Here is a 27,929-nt window from a genome sequence, read left to right as displayed (position 1 = left end):
CGGTCGAGTCGGGTCACCCGAGATAGTTTGACCCGACCCGACTGGTGAACTGAGTTGGTCTAACGATACCAGACTCGTGACCCGAGTTAGGCTGACCTGACCCGACCCGTTACTGAGGGTGTCCAACAATAAGCTGACCCGAACTGACCCGTTTGAAAATACTAGTCGCAATGTACACGAAGAAAATTAGAGAATTTGAAACCGAAATTAAAGTTAAAACGCCACCATCTTCACTAGTTTTGTAAGAAGCATTTGAAAATATATTTCTAAGCGTTTTTTTTTTTTTTTTTTTTTTTTTAAGGTTTCTCAGGAAAAGAAGTGCCACTTAAAGCAACACATTGATGGTGCTGGACATCTTGCCAAATCTAAAGCGAAGAAACAACAGAAACAGACACAGTTAACTCAGCCTTCTGGATCTGGATCTGAATCTGGAACTGCGAACACATTTAATGCGGATCTTGCTAGAGCCCTTGTCGCTGCCAACATCCCATGGAACACACTTCAAAATGAAACATTCCGACAGTTTTTACAGAAGTGGTGCCAGCAATCGATACCGTGTGAGTCAACACTCAGGAAAACGTGTTTGGATTCTGAATACAACAATACACTTGATACAATCAGAAAGGATATTGGCGATTCCAGCATTTGGGTAGGCGTCGATGAGACTACTGATGCATGCAATAGATACATAGTGAATGTTGTTGTAGGAAAACTTGATGAAGATGGACCTTCAACTCCTCACTTGTTAAGTAGCAAGGAAATTAAGAAAGTGAGTGCCCAGACAATTGCTTACACCGTGAACAAAAGTTTGCAACTTCTGTATCCTAGTGGTGTGGATGATTCTAAAATTCTTCTTCTTTGCACAGATGCAGCTTCTTACATGATTGCTGCGTTTAAGAACCTAAAACCTTTCTACCCCAACCTCATCCATGTTACCTGTGTAGCACATGCTTTTCATAGAATTTCTGAAACAATCAGGAACGAATTTCCTCAAGTCAATGCCCTCATTTCTAACATGAAAAAAACTTTTTGCAAAGCCCCATCGAGAATCGCTGTCTTTAAAGAAAAACTGCCTGGCATTTCTCTTCCTCCACAACCTGTCCTAACGCGCTGGGGAACATGGCTTGAAGCAGCTTTGTATTACGCAGAGAACTTGGACGCTATTGCTGGTGTTGTTGGCGAACTTCCTGGTGTGGAAAACATTGCAAGTGTTTCAGTTTTGAAGGAACTTTTCAAAGATCCCATTCTCAAAAGAGATCTTGTATATATCAAGTCAAATTTTTCATTCTTACCTACGACGATCACTAAGTTGGAAGCTACGGGAAAGCCACTTAGTGAACAGGTGTCAGTAGTTAACGAAGCCGAAAAGAAAATCCAAAGTGCTACGGGGAAAGTTGGGGAAAAAGTGCAGTGTAAGTGGGAAAGTGTAGTGAAGAAGAATGAGGGATTTCTTGTGTTGGCTCGTATAGGGAAAGTTTTGATGGGAGAGGATGAAACCATCCCCGACGAAGTGGAAATGAAAAATGTATCGAAATTTAAGTATGCTCCTGTAACATCTGTCTCAGTGGAAAGATCGTTTTCGGCAGCAAAGATGATCCTTACAGACAAAAGAGAGAGATTGACAGTCGAAAACTTTGAGAAACTGTTGGTAATTTACTGTTTCCAAAATTACGAATGAGCAAGTTGTGTACTGAATGAATCACCTGATTCACTGAAAACAAAAGATGTTAATAAAAAGGGGTATGTAATAATTTATACTATTATTTTTAGAGCCTATTTTTAATTTTTAGCGCCTATTTTCCTATTTTTAGTACCTATTTTAGGCGCCTAAAATTAAACTTTTTGGTGCCTAAAATTCCGAAGTCTATTAATAATAAAAGGTTGTTGACAAATTTAACGTGAGTTACCAAGCTGTGTATATTCCATTAAAATAAGTAGTCATAAAATGTAAATAAAAAACTAATATTTTTGCCATAATTAAATTACATGTGTTCCTTCCTTACATAGTAATTTCATGCACATAGCTATGTCAGGACAAAAGAAAATATACTGAAAAATCATAGCCTCTGAATGCAGGGGAAAAATTTGTAACGTGAGTTACTATAATATTTTATTTTTTTCCTAGGTTTGCTGTATCATATAAAATGACGATATTTGGTAATTATTTGTATTAATATGACAGTTTTACTTTTTTTTAAAAAAAGCAAAGCTTTTAAGTTAGTTTGTAGTTAGTATTCTTCAAAACATACGTCATTACGTAACGTGAGTTATCATGGACATACCATGTAGTACTTTTAATATTAATCAGCTTCTACTTTTTCGTATGTAATACTAACCTTATGTTTTATACTCACCTACTACTAATAATGAACTAAATAGGCACGACGAGAGCAATGCTGGCCAATTAATATAGATGAATTGCCTGTGATCACCTCATTTTCCACAAAACAAGGGTACTGGAAAAGAAAGAAGAAAATAATTTATAAATTGCTTCATAGTTGTCAAGACCAGACCAACATAGATATCAAACCAGTCAGTGATGCCAATTGTGGGGAAAATTCCATTCTGTGGGATAAAGAGAATTTTCGTCAAAATTTCCAGCATATATGTGATTTTTCATATCCATTTCATAGACGCCAACAAAATTTTCTATGAGCAGAATGTAGGCTAGTGATGCTTCAGTCAACGTGAAATCAGAGCCAATTGTCAGATTTTGTTGTTGGAAACTGCATGTTTCTGTGAAAGTGATTTATGCAGGAACTTATGAATCTAAATAAATAATAAAAAAAAAGAGGAACGTAAATTGTACTTTGGAGTTTTTAAAAAAAATATCATGAACGGAAGAAAGTAAATTACCAAACGATGATGAAAAACCAATTTTTAAAACGTCCCACATGGAATAATTGGAGAATAAAGTTTTTATAGTTTTATTATATTTAACTAAACATTATGATAAAACGCGTAATGTGTTTGTTTTCATCAACAACTTCAACAGTTTCTGCTAATTACGAAAAATAAACACTTATTGGAAATTTAGAAGATCGAAATTTATGAATAATTCACTCAAATTTTGAGAAAAAGTAAATGACATACAGTCGTTTCAATTTTCATATTTTATAAATTTTGAAAATTAACTTGCATGGGGAATTTAAAAGCAAAATGGGAATTTCTGCCTTTCGAGATGGGATTTTATAACGTTTTCGGGTGGCACCACTGAAATCAGTATGATGTAGATTTGAATGTAGCCATATCTCAGTTGACATATTGCTAACGATGGAGGACTTTCTTAATGAGTGGACAAGTTCAAATTTCCGGTCCTATTTCATATATAGATTGCTATTACTATTTTGTATGTAGATTTAACAGGGTTCTAGTACTCTTGTGTATGATCGTAAATGTATGTAAATTACTTTATCTATTCACTGAGGGTTTTGCGTGAGTTTCATGAACTTAAAAATTACAGTAGTTTTTCAAAAGTGTATTTAGAGTTGGCAAATATCTTCTGGCTGCCTATTTGAGAATGGTAATTTGTATACTCTGCATTAAGAACTAGATACTGTTAGCTAGTCTGAAGCCATAATCCAGCAACGAACGCCAGGGATAAACCTGGAATGTTTTGGATCATTATTAAACGTAATTTACACAGATAGGTATACTTTAAGACAGGAATGCAAATAACCACTCGCCCGGGGCGAGTAGTTCATTGATGTGAGAGAGTTTTTAATATTATTTATTTCAAAGATAAGTAAATGATTTCTATGGTGGGATGTGGGCTAGTATCTTTTTACTTGAGCTAGTAAAATTTTGTTGCTTATTTGCATCCCTGCATTAAGAGTACCAACTAGTACTCTCTTTCTTGCGAGCATGTTTGATATAAAACTTATATTTCTCCTGGCCATGAGTCTGTGGTGGACAACACCGTGTCCATGGGCTTTCTCCAGTTTCCCCCGTTTTCTCCCACTCGTAATCTTCTAATTATTTCATAATTCATTTTCATTAGTCAATTGTCTCTTTTGGCGTACAGGGCATAACCATGGAACATTAAATTACAAGTTCCATTCCATTTTGATATTCCTTTTAGGTTTTCAAAACACTCAAACTGAGAAAATCTGAATCCAACACTACCAATGCTTATACAATTAAAACATAAAACCTTGCAGAATAACTTTAAGATATTTGGTCTAAATTTTGAAATATCTTTCTCTATGAATAACTGAAATATACATACATTAAGACAAGAGAATGCATGGTTTAAAAAAAGAAAAAGTAAATGGCTGATTTGTGTTTGTTTGTGTGTGTGTGTGTGTGTGTGTGTGTGTGTGTGTGTGTGTGTGTGTGTGTGTGTGTGTGTGTGTGTGTGTGTGTGTGGTGTGGGTGTGTGTGTGTGTGTGTGTGTGTGTGTGTGTGTGTGTGTGTGTGTGTGAAGTCGGGAATCAAAACATTGTTAGATTAAACCCGAACCAAGCGTGTACAGTATCTAATTTAATTTGACATCTTTGATGGTAAACATTTCATTCAATTTTTAGAAGCATTAGGTTTGGGTACTATTCTATTTTAGGGGGGCGGTGAACTTCTAATCATGGAGTATTTTCTCTTAGCACGAAATACATTCTTGCTGACGGATTGAAAGTGTTTCTTAAGGGAGGAAATGTATTATTGAGTGCAGATTGACTTTAGGAGAGTTGAGTATAAAAACACGAAACAACTTAAAAGCGCCAATTAACTTGTGTTAGGTGGCCACTAAAAGGCGAGAATGCTATCTAACAGTCAAGGCAGGAGCACAAAAAGGTTGTCCGTACGTGGTGCTTCCGTAGGGGGCAGGGGCGTTCGCGATAGTGGGATATGCATAAACGAGGATAGGAAAAAACACTTTATATGACATAGAAACAATTGTCTTGTATATGACACAGTTTTCCGACATTTCTATGATCAGTCTGTATACTACCTTCACATAGCACTTCACTTCATGTCTTCCTTATGGAGTAACATATGGTAAAGAACACACTTTGGATTTCATATTTCTGCCTTATACATCTAAGAGAGATATTTTTGGTCATTTATACAATCCTATTGTGAAATCAAGTAACACATTTCTTCCATAGATTTTACAAATTTATGTTCCCCTAAAATAGGTTAGCTTTATCTTGGAGAGCTTATCCAGTTTTATGAGCTTTTTTCATTGGATTTTGATCTGCCATATATTTCAGTTTTCATTCCTTTTATTTACATGGTGCTATATGATGGGAAAATGTCGAGAAAACTAGTTTTTTGACTTTTAATACATCTCGAGATTTCTTATCTTAAAATACGAGTATATATTACTTCTTTAGATGATCAAATGCGGCTTTGTCTTGTCTTCATTACCATTAACGGTTTTATTAATAGGTGTACCGGAAAATGTGGTTTTTCTTCGATAAGACATATTTAAACCAAAGTAAATGTGTACAGTAAGTAAATAATGTGCATGGTATAAAAGGACGGTTCTGCCACCTAGCGGCTTGATTCGTCCTAATCGGCTCAACTTAATAAAGATACTGTATGTCTTCTTCTTATTTATCTGTAAAGATTTTATATAAGAAAACAAAATAATACAATTTAATTAAACATAAAATTTATTTTAATATATAATGAGGTAATCAATTTTTAAACCTAATTTAAGCAATTAATAGTTTATTGAATTTACATTTTATTTTCTCACACTGCCTAAGACATCTCTTTATAAATATAGAAATGTTTTTCTAATCGAAGAAATTCAGCATGAGGCAACAACTCAATATGTATCCAAATATTTACAACGCATGTTCCATGTTTCAGTCATAACATGACGACATAAATGAGACAAATTTCCAACAATAAATTTATTGCGACCGAGGAATTAGTTATTGCTTGTAGGGAAATCTTGCTAGACTGTATGACTCCGGTATTGTCGATAGTAAACAAAATCATTATTTCATCTCAATGACGTCAAACATGTCAATCAGAAAAACCTTATCTCAGCATAATGGCTTTGAGCCAGAGATTCGCAATTCGCTTACGATGCGGCGTAGGAGGTGTTGACGTCTCTCATTCTATACGTGCTTAGAGCTGAAATCGAATGACCATAAGACTACCAAAACTATCAGTTTACCTCCAACTCTAAGGTTGAAGCATATACCTGTATGAAATATAAAAATAATAGTTTTCCTAACAACTATGTAAAGTTCTGATACTATATGATTACATTTGTCTTGTGGTTTCTCGATCATTTTCATCTCAAGAATATGGGGTGAATTTAGCCCATCCAGAGGCAACCTAAGCCCAACTAGGGCCGGGGCAAATACAACGTCAACGACATCAGCTTGAGAAAGCAGTGTGAGTGCACACTACCGCTATTTACCCAGAATTCTTCTTTTCCGTTACCACCAATCACCGAGTAGAGATTGTCAGTCAGATTTCTACGGGCATTTATTTTTATGTAATTTATTTTTTGTACATTATTATTTTTATGGGACTTATGTGCAGTATGATTTGTATAAATGACTATTGAGTACATATTGTTACATAATATGATATTTCCAACTAGCATTATACTATCTCACTAGCCTGTTTTTCAGTGGCGTCACCTTATGCAGTTCAACTGAGCACGTGAACCACCAAGTATTGAGTGTTTTTTACTGTATCTTAACATACACAATTATGTTTACAATATTATATTATGGTAACGTTTCTTTCCTTTTTTCCGTATCGTAGATTACAATCGCCAGAAGTTTTTGATTGTTTGTGAACTACCAAATTATTATGCCACGGGGCGCCACTGCTGTTTTTGCATTAACATTCAGAATAAAACCTTCGGTAGTTTGGTAATTGCGAATGCTCGATAGAGATAACACCCTTGGCTCATAGTGGATCGCAAGTACGATTTCATTAGCTCCGTTCTACCGAAGAAACGTTCACATGACGCGACAGATACAGAAAGTGTAGTTCGAGTGCAGTTGGTAAACTCTTATAATAGAGCCCCATGGAAAAGCCCAGATCTTTAGCTACGTATGGGCATTTAAGTGAACGAATGTTGTCTTTATAATCCTGGCATGATTCCACATCATCGAAGTTATTGGGATATATTAGTGTGAAATCGGAACAGCATACTTTTAGCGTTTCTTCACTTTCATCTGATTACTGTTAAATGAAGTCAGCAGCGGAACAGAGGAATCTAAATCTCTATCCGTTGGCAATAGCTACGAGGGACATTCAAAAATAAATGCCCCTAAGCCCACTACTTGGCTAATACTGTAGTACTGAAAACATTCTGAAATGTTTATCATTATTACACTGATACTTAAGCTATAGAATGTCATTTGTTTCATCTTCCTATCTTTTCTCGTTCCAGAGTAATGGAGCAATCCATGGCATCTAGTGGTGACGTCCGGTTGAAACAGCGGGCTGTCATTGAATTTCTGACGGCGGAAGGTTGTGCGCCTAAGAACATTCATCCCCGTATGACTGCAGTTTATGGGGATGCTTGTGTTGACGTTAGCACTGTGCGGAGGTGGGCAAGGAGTGTGAAAGACCAAAATCTTGTTGCAGTAAATCTTCGTGATCAGCACCGAAGTGGACGAACATGCTGTTTCATCCTGCCTATAGTCCTGATCTTGCGCCCTGTAACTTTTGGCTCTTCCTCAAACTTAATGATCACCTTAAGGGCCAACGCTACAGTTGTGACGCGGAGGTGGAAGTAGTAGTTCGGTAATGGGGTCACCAACAGCCACCACAATTCTTCATTGACGACATAAAAAGCCTTGTTTTACGTTGGCGCAAGTGTGTTGACCGTAATGGGGACTATATTGAAAAATGATGCCACCATTTGTAGCTGACATTGCAAGCTTCCCACTGATACCTGTATCGGTGCTATCTGTCATACACAAATGAAGGTAACACTTTGGAGGCATTACTTTCTGAATCACCTTCGTACTATTGTGTGTGTCCTTCTACATAATCTGAGAGATCACTGTCATAGTCACTAGCTCTGACAAGACTTGCCATAACATCATCCTTAATCTCAGCTTCCGAATCCTTGAATCAGGGAACTATACAGGAAGAGACCTTAAACTTGCAGAATCACTATTTTCCTAATTGTTCTCTGGCATATATTTGAGCCTATCAACGCTACCAATAACGTAACTGCACTCTGCTTAAGATGTACAGTCATGTCCAAAATGATTGCCGCATATCTATAACTGTCTTCTTGTAAGAATATAATTTGATAATGATGTTGCAGGGCACTTTTAATACTGATACTATGTGTATAATCGGGAAATACGTATTTGTGCTCAATTTCATAGAAAAAGAATTATAAATACGAAAATTAGAATAAGTAAAACAAAATGTTGCTAAATGGAGAAGAAAGTTTTGTTTTCGTTTTATAGTTCTTATTTACTGCTCTTTGACATAAAATTTGCCACGTACATGCCTTTACCGACTATACACACACTAACATTATAAGAAATACCGGGCGAATTCGTATCAAATTATATTCGTAGAACAACATATTTATAGACATGCGACAAAAATTTTGGACATGAGTGTACTTATTAGATAAACTCCCATAAACTTCGTTGAAACTTCTGATACTTCTTTCTGTTAGTTTTGTTCCTTTTTATTTTCTCGCTCCACTGAAATATTCCAATGTATATACAGTATTGACGGTACTACATACACATGCACTTTAACAGCAAGCAGCAAGTTAGGTAACAAATATTGTATTTTAATGACTGTACCATATAAATTGTCTATTAAATGTGTGTTCATCTAATATATGTACACAATACAACAGAAAGCACAAGCCAGACTAACATCCGAGACTCAATCAGCAAATTAGTAAATGGAAACGTGGAACAGGGGTTAAGACAAGAAATAGGAATTATTCGGGACCACCATGCCTGACTCACTACATAGCAAAAAATGAGGTGTTAAAACAACACATGACTACCATTTTAGCGTGTTACTTGTGAGTCAATTCAACATCAACCCTTTTTTTTTGTAGTAGTAGTAGTAAAGGGTTAGGAATTTAAGAAATTCTTTATTCATCATTTAATTTCAAAGACTATTTCTAACCCTAGCCATTAGAGAGTTACGCCCTCTCTTTGGCACAGATTGTACTACACTGTTGTTTAAAGAATTTGATGATGGTCTATGTGAAATTATCCAAAACAAAGATTAATAAAAAAAATCTAAACACAAGATTAGTGCAAAATATGAGTGCAGAAAAGACATCAACCACTTCGCCTTCGGAGCATATCAGAAATACTTAGTTACTGGCTGTGAGTATTTGCATTGTTTTTTAATGTTCGGTATGAAGAAAGCTTTGCGAAATATATTTCGCATTTACATCAAGTAACTAGTAACATTCTATATCTTCTGTAAACGGTCACAGTAATATTGTTGTAAACCTGTGAATCATCTGACAACAGCTACACAGATAGCAGTGCTTCCATCTGTTTTCTTTAGCTGTTATTCTTGTATCTTTCCACATGTGAACAGAAGATGGCAGAACTGTTGCCTTTGTAACTGTTGTCAGACGCTTCACAGGTTTACAACAATATTATTGTGATCGATTACAGAAAACATAGAACATTATTCGTCACTTCGCATAACTGCCAAATACATTTTGCAAAGCTTTGCTCATATTAAACGATAAATATCAATGCAAATTCTCTCAGATAATACCAGATTATTTCTGATATGCTCGGAAGTCGATGTGCTTGGTGCTGCATCTTTCAAGTCGATAGTAATATCGACATCATCAGCTGTGACGTACCAAACGTCAGAACGGCTGTTTTTTGTATTCCTGTCCTCGATCCTGGGACTTGCTCGACAGATATTCGCTGAGCAACAGCTATCAGACTTATCTCAGCCAAGGGTAGCTCGTTGCGACACGTTTAGACTGGGGCATTTCCTCACCTAGACCACTATCCAAATGGGTGGTCTTTAACCTGATACCTGTATTTGTAGTATCATCTTTGTGTTCACTTGCTATGTCTTCTCCAGGACACACTCACATCGATTCCGGCTCTTCCGTTAGACGGAAGGAACGCCGTGGTAAACATCAACCTAGTCCTGAACGCTCACGTTCGCCTCGTTCTACAGAGGATCCTCAGTCAAAATCACCACGAGCTAAACGTCTACATACTCTTAGTGAATCATCATCATCTACTACTACTTCAGGTCATTTCGACATGGACAAAGACTTTCCATCTTTACCTCGTTCACAGGATCCGCCTATCGTCAGCAATCATCAGTCTCCAGTACTATCTTCGTTTCTACTCACCAATTACGACCCAAAATATCAGGATCTAAAGCAACTCTACCTTCGACTCACCAAATACGTTCCACGTGCAAACATCAGTCAAATAGTCTCAACCCGTAAAGGAATCATCATCAAAAGTCCCGACTCCACCCTGGCTGCTACACTGTTAAATACATATTCCTATGAAATCTTTGGCAAGAACGCTCATCTTTCTAAACTACCTGCTTCTACTACGAAACAACCTCCACCACCTCGTCGATCACCAGCACTTTCAGTTGTTACTCGAGGAGTACCACCTGACTATACTGATGAAGAGATTGCCGAGGAACTCAAACTTGACGGCCACACTATTCTTAAGTGTATTCGAATCAAAAACGCCTCTGGAAACACGTACATGGTCCGTGTGCTCACAAATTCATCATCAACAATCGACAATCTTCTTTCACATGGCGCTTATATCTATCGTAAAAAGCACAGAGTAGAACCTTTTAAATCACCGGCACCCCTCCCCGTCCGTTGCGAGATCTGCCAAGTCCATAACTCTCATCACACTTCTCAATGCCCGAATACACCCAAATGTGGATTCTGCTCCGGACCTCACGCTACCAAAACATGCACAAATCTTACGCAACCTCCACTTTGCAGTACCTGTGGTTCTAATCACCCCACCTATAGCTACAAATGCAAAGCCCGACCAACCGCCGAACCTTTCAAACCAGAACTTGTTGTTCCTCTCCGTCCTCACGGGACCCAAGATACTACTGTTCCTCCGCCATCATCCGTATATCAGCCAATCACCATCAATCAATTCTTATCTTTCATCACCGTAACTCTTCAGAATATCCATCCTTTCCTTCGTCATCACATCTTACAACAGGTTCAACAGACAGCAAAAGCCATCCTTCACGTCGACTTTCAAGCCACATACTCTGGTCCTACTGTTTATTTTCACTCCGATGTACTCCAAACTACAGTGTGACTCTCTTCAATATCTCTCACATAAACTAACTTTCGCTGTCATTTTCATCATGGAACTGAACTTTCTATTTTTGAACATTCGCTCCCTATCACAACATCAACCTCTTTTTGAGCAACTACTACGGGAAGAACATGTTACTACGTTTCTTTTAAACGAAACGTATCTGACCCCGCGCCTCCATCCACGTCTCTCTGGTTATCAGTTAGTTCGACATGATAATGCTCTTCCAGCACGTCGTGCTAATGGTGGAGTCGCCATCGGATTTCCACCCAGTATTGCTTATCGCCAGCATCTCTCTACTGTTCCTAATCTTCCTGAACATCTCATTCTTACGCTTTATTTTAAACATATTTCCGTCACTGTTGCTACTCTTTATGTTCGTCCCGGTCATCCCATCCCGCAAGATTTCTTTCACTACATCTCTTCTCATTTCCGCTCTTTCATTATTATGGCCGATCTGAACTTCCATAGCCGCTCAGCCCACCAGAAACTAGACTTTCAAACGTACATCACTACTCACACTACTGGGTTCATTCATACTCTTCCCAAACCAACTCGTCCCGAAAGTAACTCCACCCCGGACGTGGTAATAACATCCGCTAATCTCTCCGCACGTTGTGCGATCACGGTCTTAGACCCCCTTGGGAGCGACCATGTCCCGGTAAAACTTACCATCCCTCTCCGGCAATCCCGTTCTGATACCCAGTCTTTACCAGTTCGAACCACTCCTCGTTTCGATAAAGCTGACTGGGCTCATTACCGCTCCTACATCTCTGAAAACCTGTCTGATGTTTCGCCTCCAACTACAGAAATAGAACTCTATACGACTCTTGACACTGTCACCAACACCATTCACTCAGCGTCGCAGAAATACATCCCGCAATCTGTAATCAAACCACACCAACCGCCACTCCCACCCCACTATCTCTCGCTCATCACACGCTCCCGCCAACTATATCGAGACTTTACCCGTACAGGAAATCCTGAATCCCTTCGTCTCCACCGCCAGTACCAACGTACAGTACATAATTATCTCGTGGATTAAAGCGCCGCAGCTGGATTAAAACGTGCAACACTCTTGCTGACACCTCTCATCCCACCAAGTTCTGGAAGCGTTTTCATCAACTCACTGGCAAAAGTACCCGTACCCCCTACCCACTTCTCGATGGCGATCATCCTCTTTCAGACGATACCACCAAAGCCAACGCCTTTGCAACACATCTTCAAGGTATTTTCACTCCAGCTGCGCCTGATCCAACTATTCGCCACCATCCTACTGATAATCTAAACCTTTCCTCACCGAACTTACAACCTCACCCCGATCATGAGCTTTCTCTAAACAACCCACTCACTGTCCCCATCACTGTCCCGGAAATCTGTCAAACCGTCTCTCGAAAAAAGAACACTACCACCGGCATAGATAAAATCACATATCGTCATATCAAGGAAGGTCCTTATATCTTACATTACCTCCTTTCCGTTATTTTTACCTTCATCCTTCGCACTGGCTTTTATCCCATACCCTGGAAAACCTCTACCACATTAATGTTTCTGAAACCCAACAAACCAGCGCACTCAGTTTCCTCTTATCGCCCCATCCAACTCACAATAGTCTTTAGCAAAATTCTTGAACGTATCCTTGTCACCCGTCTCCACACCCATCTCACTGCTTATAATTTACTCCCTCTCCATCAAGCTGGTTTCCGCCCTTCCTTTAGTATCTCAGATCAACTTCTCCGCCTCACTACTTTCATCACCAACCAGTTCAACACTTCCAAACCATCCTGCCTTCTGTTATTTGATCTCGAAAAAGCTTTCGACAAGGTATGGCATTTGGGCCTTCTCTATAAACTCTTTCACTTCAAACTACCTTACTGTTACATTCGTCTTATTTATCACTTTCTAACCTGTCGCCTTACCTACGTATCCATTAACAATCATCTATCTCATCCCATTTTCCTTCACTCCGGTGTTCCACAAGGCTCGGCTCTCTCACCCCTTCTCTATCTTCTTTATGTTGCAGATTTTCCTACTCTACACGCCAATGTCACCCTTTTTCAATATGCCGACGATACTGCCTTTCTTGCTACAGGAAATACGATGTCTCGCCTTAATCTCTTACTCCAACCCGCCATCGATTCCTTTCTTTCTTGGTGCAACACGTGGCGACTTACCATCAATGCCACAAAAACTCAGGCGATCATCTTCTTACCACCTGGTCAACGGTCCCGAGTCTATCGTAACCCCGCCAACCTCCATCTTCACATTTCACACACTCCTATTACTCTCAGTAAAACAGTCACCTACTTAGGCGTTATTTTTGATCAACACCTCAAATGGACTCCCTACCTCAAGTATATCTGTAAAAAGGCCTATTCTCGTCTTAATCTTCTTCGTCGCCTGACCGGTACCACGTGGGGTCTTTCTGCTACCACACTTCTGAATACCTATAAAGCCTTCCTCCGACCAGTCCTCACTTATGGCTTTACAGCTTGGGTTGATGCTCCTCCGCCCTTCTACAAACGCCTTCAAATTCTGGAACGCCATGCACTCCGGCTTGCTTTCCGAATACGTCTTCCTAGCCCTACCCGTGATTTATACGCCCGTACACCATTTCCCCATATTCTCTATCATATTGAAACTCTCCGTTTACGATACATCTCTCAGCGCTTCCAGAACCACCACCCACTTCTCTTCGATACTATGCACTTCGACGCCACCTTCCGCAAAACAACCTTACTTCGCCATACTCCCTTATCTTTACTCTTTACTCTCTACTACTACTCCCTACCGCCAGATAGTTTTCACCTTCCTCTCGTAGCCGACTTCATCACGCATCTTGATTCATCTTTCATTTTTCCATCTACGGCACAGTAGTCCTACTGTTTCACTAGGCCTCCCACTGTCTACATCACGATCCAGAGTAGCCCTGGATCAGAAGATAACATGCATGTGTCTATTCTAACCATCTCCCTGTTGTTGTGATGTCTATTGCACCTCATTCTCATCTCATCCCATCCTAACTGAATGATTATGGTCAAAGTCCATAATGTCCTTGCAGCTCAAAGAAAGTCCCGCTGCTGCGAATTGATGCTTCCCTCAACATTGTTTTTTTGATTTTTTTTATTAGTATATGGAAATAAAGAAATAAATAAAAACTGGCTTCTAACCATCCACCTTTTACCAATCTCCATTGAGTTTTCCTTTTCTCCCTCATCCCTGAATAAAGGGTGTGACCCTTTGGGTGGGTGCTAGCCAAAAGCGGCTAGCAAAAAAAAAAAAAAAAAAAGCTTGGTGCTGAATTAACACACAAGTAATACGCTAAAGTGGTAGTCATTTTGTGTTGTTTCAACACTTCATTTTTTACAGTGTATGCAAAACATACTTCTCGCTCTCTCTCTCTCTTTCTCTCTCTCTCTCTGTAGTCTACATAATCATAGTTATTGAGATTGTGGAGTCTTCCTTTCAGCAAACATAGCCAAGCGCACAAGAAGTTTTGAGAAAAGCACAAATATGCATCGCCAGGGCCGGATTAACCCATCTGCAGGCCCGGGCCTGCTGACTTCACCTAATTCTTTTCTGTTAAATTACAATAGGAAAGTGAAGGGAATATGTTTCACATTTTTTGATTATATTTTATTTTATAATGATGATAGTATCTTTATAATTCGTTTTAGATAGTCAGTTGTGATTTTGATCAGAGTAGAGGGCCCTGTGTTATCACCAACCACCATCTAGATGCTCCATTAACTAACGAGCAATTGACTTTTCGCGTCAGTTACCGGCGGGGCCTCCTCGGAAGGTGGGACGGAGGTACCGCAGGTCCCCTGTTACGCCGCCATTGATCCCAGCTACGACAAACTACGTAAAATTAATTTATTTGTGAATTTTGTGAAAATATATTTGTGAAATATGAGTTCTTTTTTTAAGCGTTCTAATTCTCGTATTTCTTGGTGTTGAAATCAATTACGAGCAGGGTATCTCACGTTAAAAAAAAAGGTTTTTAAAAAACAGCCAATTTTCCATAAACCATGCCGTATTCTTTCTAGGCCTAAATATTATTCTTATCGGTTGGAGTCTAAATCGGTCGAGGATAAGGCGGTAAAATCTTCCTAATTATAAAAAACAAAAAAATAAAACATCTATTGCTTTCTTGTACCACTAGTATTTATGTTATTGTTACCTTGGATCCACCATATTTGTAGAATTCGTCTATTCCATTTTTCTGATGTTCAAGGCTGTTTGTTTTTCGCAATGATTTATATTGTACATCCGAAGTTAACTAGTGAATCACGCCCTATAAATGATGACAAAAGATCAGTTAGAAAGAATTGTTTAATGTTTTATAAGACTTAAGACTTCCTTCTTTCTATTCTGTTCTTAAGACAATAGCATCTGCTCCCAAACCAGAGAGCGTTAAACGCTCGGCCGCCAGAGCAAAGCAATTGAACGATGCATGAAATCACTTTCCGTTGTCTAACACTCAACAAGAAATCTCAAACGGATGAGAAACAACCCCTTCTCTCTCTTCTTCTGACTTACGTTACTGATGTAAGTCTTCTTAATGTGTTGACAGTATCTAGATAAATCAGAAATTACAGTATTTTACACTGCTAAGTTATTTAAACCCTATTATTTCAACTAAATGTAATTAAAGAATATGAGATGCGTTATTTCGTTTTAATGGCCAGTAGCAAATTAGGGGAAAAAAAAAAAATAAAAATATATGTTGCCAAGTCGGGTGTGAAAAAAGCCGGAACATGCAACTCAGGTACGAAAGGCTCTCAAGAACCATTTATTTTATTTACGTTTCGTTCATAACTCACCGGTATGCTTCTGTAGTGATATTTAATTGGCTGTGGTTCGAGAGAAAAAAGAAACAACACGAAAAAAGCACAGTGTTCCACTTTTTCATTTTTTTTTACGGCTATAGTATTGCTGAGTCATCAATGGCGGCTCTTGGGGGAAATCCCATCGGTGAAAATTACGGTAGCTATTATTATTATTATTATTATTATTATTATTATTATTATTATTATTATTATTATTATTATTATTATTATTATTATTATTATTATTATACAAACTAAGGGAAGAAAGTTTCGAATATTCAGAAAGCTGTATACAAGAATAGCTACGTAAATTTCCTTCCCAGAGCTTATAGCTATAGAATTTGAATTTTTACCACTGTGACTTCCATCAAGAGATGACTAAGCTTAGTATACCGTAACAATCTATCACATAGCCAAATGAAGGAAGTAGTAGCTAGAAATAATGATTTATTCTCAATAAACTGTTGCGAATAGATGCCAATATAGCGCGTGTCAGTTTATAATTCCCTGCAATTTCAGCGTCACGAACATCAACACTTGCGATCGAACCATACTTATAAAAAATAAATCTCATTATATATATATATATATATATATATATATATATATATATATATATATATATATATATATATATATATATATCAGGAGTTCTAAAATGTAACCGGGCAATTATAAACTTTTATATCTGTTATACTTTGACTTCAAATTTAATATTAATTCTCAAAAAAATAAAACAGAAAAAACAAGGAAAAGATTCCTTCATATAATTTCAGGTCAGAAAATCTATTATAAAATGTTAAAATAATTATTATGTAATTTTGTCTGCAAATTTGTTTTATGTGCAAAAAACAGTTTAATTTACATAATGAACTTCCTCATTATGTAAATCTTGCGTTGACAGATTTCATTCTCTAAACCAAATTCCGTCTTGTACATAAATCCGGGTCACTCTTTTAATAGCGTGGTTCTACATCATAACCACGGGCACTTTGGATAACAACCTACGCAAAGTAATAGTATAAAACCTCAAAATACTTCCAAAAAAGCATGGTGTGTTACCAAATATTATATCATTAGCTCAGTAGCGTAGCCAGGATGTGTGTTCAGGGGGGGGGGGCAAGTGGTGTTATAGGTACATATAGAAAAATTATTGTCGGCCCCTCTGCTCCCGCCTTCCCTACGCCACTGCGTTAGCTGTCTCAATGTTTAGTTATAAAACTAAAATCACATCTTGTCTTCAAACTCCAAACATGAGTTCAAACTTCAAACGTCAGTATCTGTTAAAATTCAAAAGAGTAACAGTTTCATCAAACAACAAACCTATCTGTAAGTCATCACAATATTGAGTACTTATGCTAAAATTGCTATATATTCTCTTTTTGTCAGTCTGCGTGGACAAGATATGAACTACAATTATTGATTATGCAAATTACTGCTGGAAACAGAATCAATTCAAACATATTAAAACAAAACTCTGCAGCATTTTCAGTATTGCTAAACTGAAAGAGGAGAAGAGTGTTGTGTTACGATTGTTCGATTCACATTCCGAGCACAGCTGCTTTTTGCTCTATTGCACATCATTTTGTCACGATCCACTCCATTCACTCATGTGGATCTAGAAAGACGTGTCAGTTGAATGTGGGAAGAACAACTTTAGGAGTGAGGGAGTGAAAAAAAGAGACAGAGAAAGACAGTTTCTCCTTCAAGCAGAACAAACAGTTTTGCCGACTTGCTCAAGACAAGTTGACAATGAAAACGAAATCGGAACGCCAAAAAAATAAATAAATGAAGTACAGCCAGCGTCATGAAACAGAACTGGAAATCTCTTGCATAATACTCACTTAAAAAAAAAAATCTAATCTAATCTAATCTAATGCAAAACAAGACAGAACTATATTTTAAAAATGTAACTAGTATTTCTAGTGTTTTATGCACATGACCTTGAAAAAGTAAAGCAAGGATTTCACTTTTCTATTTTAAAAAATATATATATTTTTTTTTAAATTAGTGGTGGATTGCAGTGGCGGATCCAGGGGGGGCGACCGCACAACCCAGAAGAGGAAACTTTATTATATATATATATATATATATATATATATATAAATAAAACCAATCCCAGAGTTTGGACCTCTTAAAAAGTACCAGTATTCCAACCCACCGCCCACCCCCCAGAAGTCCGTCCTGGATCCGCCCCTGGTGGATAGCTTGCCACGATCTAAGGAAGTTTTCATTGCAATATGGACGTCTTCTTTCTATATATGTAAGAATTATTCCCATTCAGAGACATGGACAGAAGGCTGATCCAATTCAAGTCCAATTGCACTTTCTTCATTGCACTTCCTCAATCAGGGAATAACAAGAAAATGTCTACACAAGAAACAAGTCAGATTTTTATACATAATTTTGTCTACTTCACCTGACCGCAAGAATCAAAATTTAATTATTAACTTGCTTTATGTCAACAAAGTCCCTTATCCAACAGTGGAAACCGTCCAAATTTTCGAGCTCTTTAGTCAGTTCGTTGATTTTAAATAGTTATTAAAAATAAAATTAGCTTTTTACGTAAAAGGCACACCTAATTAAATGTTAAAATTATTAATAACTATTGTGTCAACATTTAACTTTATAATAGTTATTTCGTATATACTTTATATATATAGGCCTACAGGGTGTTTCAAAACAACACCGACAACGTTTGGGAGGTGATTCCTGACACCAAGATAAGACAAAAAGTATACACCAAGTTGGGTGCACAAATGCTTCCTTTACAGGCTGCCGAAATCATCAAAAATTGAATTTAAAGGTCCATAGCTCCAAAACTATGGGACCTACCGTAGTTGGGTCAAGACTTCACTTAGGAGCTAGTATGTGCCCTATCCAAAAATCCATGTTTCAAAATCCTGCGGTACTTCCGCAACAGTTTTTATAGAGGGAGTTTGGCTACGGGCATATAATTTGAAGTACTCACCAACTACCCCTATAAAAATTGTTGCGGAAGTACTGCAAGATTTTGAAACATGGATATTTGGATAGTGCACATACTAGTTCCTAAGTGAAGTCTTGACCCAACTACGGTAGGTCCCATAGTTTTGGAACTATGGGCCTTTAAAGTTCCATTTTTCATGATTTCGGCAGCCTGTAACTCCGTAAGGAAGCATTTGTGCACCCAAGTTGGTCTATACTTTTTGTATCTTGCTGTCAGGAATCACCTCCCAAAGTTGTCGGTGTTGTTTTGAAACACTCTGTATTTATATACATGAATTTGTGAGTGAGTTTGTGTGTACTTCTTCGACATGGCAATTGTTAACCTTTTAGAGATCTAGTACCTATTTTTACGTTCTAAAGTAGTCTTCATTATTCGATTTAAAAAAAAAAAAAACTACCAATAAAGCCTTTTACTTCTTTTTTTTAGTTTTTTTTTTTTTTTCCAAGCATAGAGACATGGTAGAACACGTTACGTATGGTTTCACGCCTTTCTACGTCGAGACATAGGGGTGGTGACGTCATAACTTTTAAAAAAGTTTTTTGTTAGGCCTATTTTTATTATTATTTGGCGGGCTTACTTTTGCACCTAGAAGACTGAAATTTTACACAAACATTCAGTCCACTGAGTAGTATTTATCAGATTTTTTTCCAGATCTCTGCGTTAACACAGGAGGTTCAGAGGGGCAAAAAGTTTTTTTTTTTTAAAAAAAAGATATTTTAACCCAAAAAATCACTTTTTTCGCGATTTTCCCGCCTAAGATAGATGATGAAAACCTACGAATGGTACCATTTGAAAGGCTGTTCTATTCTGAAGAGAATGTGGTACAAAACATGATCCTAGGATAAATAGGGATGTCTCAGGATTTTTTTTTTTTTACCTGAGATCAGGGTATTTTGCGGTACTCTAGGGCATTGTGGGGATCATTTGTAAATATTTTTCCCGTCCTTACTATTCAGGATAGAAGCTTGAAATTTTGTACACACATTTAGTATACCCCTTAGTGTTTTTCAGTTGATTTTCATATCTCTGCGTTAACACGGGGGTCCAGAGGGGGCTCAAAACTTGATTTTTTTTTTAAAAAAAAAGAAATATCCCGATTTCTCTCAAAATTTCTCGCCTCAGGGACATGATAGGTGTGAATAGTACCGTTTGAAAGGCTGCTCTATTATAAACAAAACGAGGTATGATCCACGATCTATAATAGGGATGATGCTGTAGCAGCTTGACTTAAAGTCTACAATTTACCTTAAACAACCGGAATTTAAAAGGGTCTACCACATGAAGATTTTTCTAGTATGCCACTGTTTCCTTTCTTACTATCTCTGCCCTCTTTCATACGAAGCCACTGAGTTGCGCCACTACTTGTGAAGCATTGCTTTAAATTGGAGCTTTCATACAAAGCAACCGCAGTTGCTTTCACTAAAACAGATGCTGCAACTGTCTCGAGCAACTCTCAATATCCATCACATTGTAGTTTATTGCTCTCTTTTACACTTTCACTATATTCCTCAAAATATATTTTTCTCAAACCAGCTTATTTTTTTCTCAATTTTCCCACATTATTCTTCCTACTGTATCTTTTATTGACAAGCATTTTCTCCAGTGGCGTAGCATGGTTTTCTATTTAGGTGACGCTGCTATTTTTTTTAAAATCTAGATTATTCTTTAAGTCACTATTGCATTATTAATTTATAGTAATGTATTATTCTGTTTACAGTTTTCATGGACGCTATGCCCGTGACTTCTACATAATTCTTCGTTTCATGAATAATAAAAAAAAAGTACTTTTTCGAAATTGTAACTATAATCCATTATCCTAATGGTTCAGTGATAGAGTGCATGCACGCCCCTTCTGCAAGGGATCTCTGGTATTGATTACAGACCAAGTATGCGCCAGACTATTCAGAAGTGGAAAAATAATGATAGATAAGACACACTAGTCTTCATTTACAGCGTAAATGATCTACAATCATTACAAAATTAAAAGAAGTTTTATTTAACGTTTCACGATTATACTTTTTAGATCATGGGTTCCCAACTTATTTGGCCATGTTTACGAGCGTCAGTGGGGCCCCGGAGAGGGGTAACTGCCCTCAACGCTGTTTGACATTTGTACATTTTAATCCATATTACACCAAGGAAAACCTGATAATCTACTGACATATAGGGTTTTGATCTCCCTTCCCCCGAAGCAAAATCTGAAATATGCTGCAGGCCATGTTCCACATAGGCCTCTCTAAACTCTTTATGACCCCTACTGTGAACTTTTTTCTCGTTTGTCCAGAAGAAAAGAGTAGTTAATAAGCTGAATGGGGAGGGGGTGGGGGGCAATAACAAAATACAGCTACAATAAGAATGAATTTGAAACAGGAACCAAGATGAACCTTGTATTGCAAAACGGGCAAACATCCCACAATTAGCTGAAACCCATCAGGCATAAATTATAATGTAAGTAATATGCAAACAGTATAAGACAACCTATATAGTTATTAGCAAATCGTGATGTATATAACTCCTTCCGTTAAAAGTTTGCATGTTCCACGTGCCTTATTACAACACAAATATACGTAAAAGTATGACATTTATTTCCACATCGCCGACTTTTCAATTTCGCGGTGTTACATCCCATGTTTACATGCATATACATATTATATAAAGAGCATTTTCTCGTGTCCTGCATCCAAGCATATCAAATTTAAACCTTTTGGTATATCCACTTTTATGAGTAAAGTAATGCTTGAATACAAATTATGTTCTCTGACTCAGAACACTAAGGACATTAATATTTACACTATTATATTCGATAAGAAATTTATCGGTATTAGTGAAACTTTATATTATTATTCCTACTTATATTTAATACAGCATATTTATTTATTCATTCATTAAGTTTTATGCAGTACAAGGCCAATCGGCTGAAACTGATCAACATTAAAAAAAAGATAAAATCATAGAAAGAAAAAAAAAACAAAAAAGAGAATAAAAATAACTAACAAAACAAATACAAAAAATTTCACTTCTCAATATACAATATTCTCTTCAATTGAGTTCTGAAATTTTGTTCAAAAGTAAAAATGATAAGATGTCTTGAAACAACATTGTAATCGTGCGCTAGTCTATAAAACAAGGAGCGCTTAACAATTGATAACCTAGGTGTCTCGTAAGCTAGCAAGTTGAGGGGGCAGACTACTAAACATTTTTCAAAAGCTAACAATTTTTCGTTTACCCATTTTTCGTAAGTGGAAAAAGATAATGAAATGTAACTTACCTCAATAATAGATAATGTTATTCTACACCCGAAAATATGGATCGGAAAAATTTTCAGTGTTGCGATCCGTAGAAATTACAGTGTAACCAGAATTTGAATTACCCAAAAATCTAGGTTATGGCAACGACTAGAAAAATGAACTCAACGGTAATTGATGACTTATCGTGCCGTTTGTGTTCCTTGTTAACTACTTTTTAAATAATATTTGTATTTATTTTGTAATTATCTATTTATTTTGTAATAATTTATGTAAGTCACTACAAAATAAATGCAAATGTTATTTAAAAAGTAGTTAACAAGGAACACAGACGGTACGATAAGTCATCAATTACCGTTGAGTTCATTTTTCTAGTCGTTGCCATAACCTAGATTTTTGGGTAATTCAAATTCTGGTTACACTGTAATTTCTACGGATGGCAACACTGAAAATTCATCCGTTTCAAATTTTCGGGTGTAGAATAACATTATCTATTATTGTGGTAAGTTACATTCCATTATTTCTTTTCACTTACGAAAAACGGACAAAAGAAAACTTGTTAGCCTCTGAAAAATATTTAGTAGTCTGTCTCCTTAAGACAGTGAGTTCACCGCGGAGGAACCTGAAAGTTAATCTGCGATATTAAGAACATAGAATCAATTTTACCATTTGTAATCTTTTATAGATAAAGCAAATCAGCAGCGCGACGTCGTTTGACAGGGGTACTTTAGTTCATTCAAGACATTAGTTCTTCTCTCGAGTGATCACGTAACTCTGGAATTCTAAACATAACCATGGCAAAAAAAAAAAAAAGAAGTTTAAAACTGAGTCAATGAGAGATAGATTAGTAGGTACTGCCGTGTTCCATGCAGATGAACAATATTCGATGATCGGAGAGATGAAAACCTTATAAAACATCGTAAGGGCACGGAGACAAGGGCGCCCATCAGGGGGGAGGCAAGGTGGAGCGCTCGCACCCCCTAGTGGAAATTGTACTTCAGAATATCGAAAACCCAATATAATTTTTACATTAGTTACAGCAAAATTTGAAACTATATTTGAAACGTCGCTTATACTTGCCCCCCACTTTGGAAACCACAACATGGGCGCCCTTACACGGAGACCTTGTATTTTTGGAAATCTAAAAAGTAGACTAAGTAATTTCATAGCTCTGGATGAGGTCGATATGATGTGATCCGCAAAGGAGAGTTTTTCATCAAAGATAACATCTAGATCTTTTTGAGGCGCAACACGTTTAATGGGTACGTTGTTGACATTTTTAATATTGTTCAATTTACAGATCAAGACTTTTTCATAGATGTCCTCAGGCCGGTAGTCAGCCCAAAAGTGTAGGGAGGGCCCGGCTGAAGGTAGGAGGGGCCCGACCCAACAATATTATAGTTCATCACCATATTATAGTTTATTTGCAAGCCTACCGTGAAAATTTTAGGGGGAACAGCAAAAATTTAGAGGGTGCCCGGCCCCCCTAGATCCCCCCTGGATGCCCTTCCATTTAATTAGATTAAGTTATTCCGAAAGTAAGTTGAAATCTCCGAACTATTAAGCATAAGAGATTCCAGAAACTATTGAAAAATGTCATAATCTGTCACCAGGGGCGTCATTTGGGGAGGGCATGCGGCATTTGCCCCCCTGAGTTTGAAAAACATTCTTTTTTAATAAATTTTGTACCAATATAACAATGAAAAACCTTAAACTTTTATGTCGATTGAGAATCTTGCCCCCCCTTCCCCCGGCAAAATTTGAAATGGCGCTACTGTCTGAAGGCTTGTAGGTTTGTATTCTTTTTAAAGTTTATTGTATTTTTATTTATTTATTTACATTTAATTGCAGTGGTGGTTCTAGAAACTAAAACCTGGGGAGCCAGCCAGATCCCAGACTATGCTAGCTAGACCCTATATCATGAGTTCACTATACACTTTCAAAAAAATATAAATAATAGCTTAAAGTATTTTTGTCACTAAACAACTGGGGGGGCTAGGAATCCCGGCGCCGGGCTAGAACCACCACTGCTTAGTTGAAGTCTAATATCCCCTTTTCAGCACGGAGGCTCTATGAAACGTAGTTCTGCAGCTTAAGGTAGAATCCAAACCACTTTCTCACGGGGAATCGAACCTGTGATTCCGTGCACCACAGGTGCACGTACTAGCCGCTAGACCAGCAGTGAGGGTTCCAGTGTAGTGCACTCGTTGCTCTTCCACCGGGAATCGAATCCCGAACCAATAGTGTTTGTAAGAAGCATTGAGCAAGTTTAAAAGCACATTTAAAAAAAAAATGTTAGATTAAATTAGGAAAAACGTCATTGACCAAGGGAAAATAAGAACCCTTGAGTTAGGGGTCTATATAAAATATTCATCCCTCTTTGGAAAAGTGTTACTCTTCAAAAAGTACTACCAGGAGCTAAGATAAAGTTCTTGGCTATCTTGGTTCATAAAAGACTAAAATTACTTCATCACGTGGTTCCTTTTACCTTACTATAAAATACCTCAACAAGCACGATCGTCTGGCAACATTGCAGGAGGGTGAATGTACCATTGGGTGTGAGGTGAGGTCACGTGAGTAAGAATGGATATTTTCACCAATCAATACTCCATGCACGTGCCCCAGACTCGTGTCACTCAGCATCTCCGTCGGAAAACACTTTCCATGTTCTTCGTACGTCATCCAATTTCTCCATTTTATTCTTTTATTTGCAGGAAGTATACAAGTTCCCAGCGCTCTCTACCTCTGTATCATGTTCTTGTGGAATGTAGACACGCTGCGCTGTCTACTGTGTTACCAGTTGTAAAACTGACAGACAATGTCTGGAAACGAGTGCTAGCTATAATAGTTATTGCCGTAGTAAAGATAATGATTGTTTATATTTCTCACGAAAGTTGTTTACATTATTTTTATAATTTAATTTCCATAATTGAATTTCCTGTAAATGCATGAGAAATCATTATTATCATCATCATTGTTTATTCTGCCACTACTTGTAGCTCACTTCCCACAAACTAATTAAAAAGCATCCATGCAACACAGTATTCAGCAACATCATCAACAAGCAGGAATATGAAGGAGTACATTTTATAATAAGCTATCTTTAAACATCATCAAACGTTTGTGAGCGCTGTACGGGAGCTACTGATGGAAAATGTTTTTTATACTACAGTAAGCGCTCTTTAAGGTTGGTGTAAAGAGAGAAGTTTTGCCAATAGATGTCAATACAGTCTTCATATCTCTCTCATGTATTTTTTACCTTTCACGAAAATTCACAATTTCTCTTACAAATTTCAGTCTAAGGACTTCAAATTTTTGCAGAAGAAACTTCATAACCTATCGAAGACAACAATCCGTGACGATTTCTTATTTAGAATTTTCTTCATTATTGAAACAGTTATATTTTTAAAGGTTTCGATATCCATTTCAACAAACATGAAATTTCAACAATGAAGAAAATTCTAAATAAAAAATCGGCACGGATTGTTGTCTTCGATAGGTTATGAATTTGCTTCTCTAAAAATTTGAAGTCTGTAGGTTGAAATTTGTGAGAGGAATCGTGAATTTTCCTGAAAGGTTAAAAAAAAAATACATGAGAGATACGAAGACTGTAGTGACATCTATCGGCAAAACTTGTCCCTTTAAACTAACCTTAATCCGGTAAGTTTGGGAGCACAGACGGGAGGTCCCGGGTTAGAGATTTTGCCGGATCATCGTACGCCAATATAGATTTAACGGGAAACCCAAAGATAAATCGTTCTACATAAAATGTAAACGATTAAAATATGTATTTTATGCCTTCACATACATTCTGAACCTGTGCAGCAACTTTAAGGTTTAAAATAATCTTTTATTTAAAATTCAATAGAGTACAAAATTGTATTCGAAGATTGAATATTTATTTAATTGAATATTCTTGCGACTCGATGGTACCGGATCATACAATATACCAAATCATGGAATGCTGAAGTAGACAGCTTACATATTATACCGAAAAATTTTTGTTGGCTGACTTAATGTGAAACCAGCTCTACTTATTAATATATCGCAGGCATGTTTGTAATAAATTCTGAATTCTATTATTGTAATTGTAATAACATGTTTACGTAAAATAAAAAGAGTAGGCATATAGCCATTTTAATATTGTAATGTTCTAAGTGCTACTATTGTATTATTATTGTATTTCGCTGTATTATCTGTTGTTGATCTATCCCTCTATGCATTACTATTAACTTTATATTTTATTGTATTAGTACTTGTTTTCTTATAATTACTTATATATTACTATTGTATTATTTACTTCATGTTTTGTTGTATTGGTACTTGTTTTGTTATAATTACTGGCACATTACTATTGTATTATCTACTTCGTATTTTATTGTATTAGTAGGTCTACTTGTTTTCCTATATTTATTGGTATATTACTTTTGTATTATGTACTTCGTATTTTATCGTATTATCTACTTTGCACTTTATTGTATTAATATTTGTTTTCTTATAATTACTTGTATACTAGTATTGTATTATCTACTTTGCATTTTATTGTATTAGTACTTGTTTTCTTATAATTATTGCTATATTACTATTGTATTATCCATATTTTATTTTAATATATTAATATTTGTTTTCTTAAAATTACTTGTACATTCCTATTGTATTATTTACTTCGTATTTTATCGTATTATCTACTTTGTACTTTATTGTATTAATATTTGTTTTCTTATAATTACTTTTATACTAGTATTGTATTATCTACTTCGCATTTTATTGTATTAGTACTTGTTTTCTTATAATTATTGCTATATTACTATTGTATTATCCATATTTTATTTTAAGATATTAATATTTGTTTTCTTAAAATTACTTGTACATTCCTATTGTATTATCTACTTCGTATTTTATTGTATTAGTAGGCCTACTTATTTTCTTATATTTATTGGTATACTACTTTTGTATTATCTACTTCGTATTTTATCGTATTATCTACTTTGTACTTTATTGTATTAAGGGCCACGGTGGCTCAGTGGTAGAGCGTTCACCTCTGGTGCTAGGGGTTCCGGGTTCGATCCCAGCCTCCACCAAGTGAACTTTGTGGTGGACAAACACCATGTGCGTGGGTTTTCTCGGGGTTATCCCGTTTCCTCCCACTTTCTTCATTCCACCATTTCATTCATCTCTCATCATCACCGTCTCCTTTAGCCTAACTAGCATAATCGTGGGACGTAACACTCAATAATTTCATTTCACTTCATTTTTTATTGTATTAACACTTGTTTTCTTATGATAACTTGTATACTACTATTGTATTATCTACTTCGCATTTTATTGTATTAGTTCTAGTTTTCTTATAACAACTTGTATTCTACTATTGTATTATCTACTTCGCATTTTATTGTATTAGTACTTATTTTCTTATAATTATTGCTATATAACTATTGTATTATCCATATTTTATTTTAATATATTAATATTTGTTTTCTTAAAATTACTTGCACATTCCTATTATATTATCTACGTTGAACTTTATTGTATTAGTACTTGTTTTCTTATAACAACTTGTATACTACTATTGTATTATCTACTTCACATTTTGTTGTATTTT

At 36.6% G+C, this 27,929-nt stretch overlaps 1 protein-coding gene across 2 annotated transcripts in view; it reads right to left on the bottom strand.

The window, feature by feature from the left end:
* The window catches only part of LOC145693683 (peptide methionine sulfoxide reductase MsrB-like), a 131,792-nt gene that overhangs the window by 32,045 nt on the left and 71,818 nt on the right, over nucleotides 1-27,929 (bottom strand). For both annotated transcript variants that reach the window (XM_081769930.1, XM_081769931.1), the window contains exon 3: nucleotides 2,355-2,456. The gene's annotated coding sequence lies outside the window, so the exon portion shown is untranslated. The remainder of the gene's footprint in view (nucleotides 1-2,354; nucleotides 2,457-27,929) is intronic.

This window comes from Thermobia domestica, chromosome 8, assembly GCF_964235325.1.
Source record: "Thermobia domestica chromosome 8, izTheDome1.hap1.1, whole genome shotgun sequence".
Taxonomy (NCBI): Eukaryota; Metazoa; Arthropoda; class Insecta; order Zygentoma; family Lepismatidae; genus Thermobia; species Thermobia domestica.
Note: the sequence above shows the minus strand (reverse complement) of the source record. Positions and strands in the feature narration are given on the sequence as shown.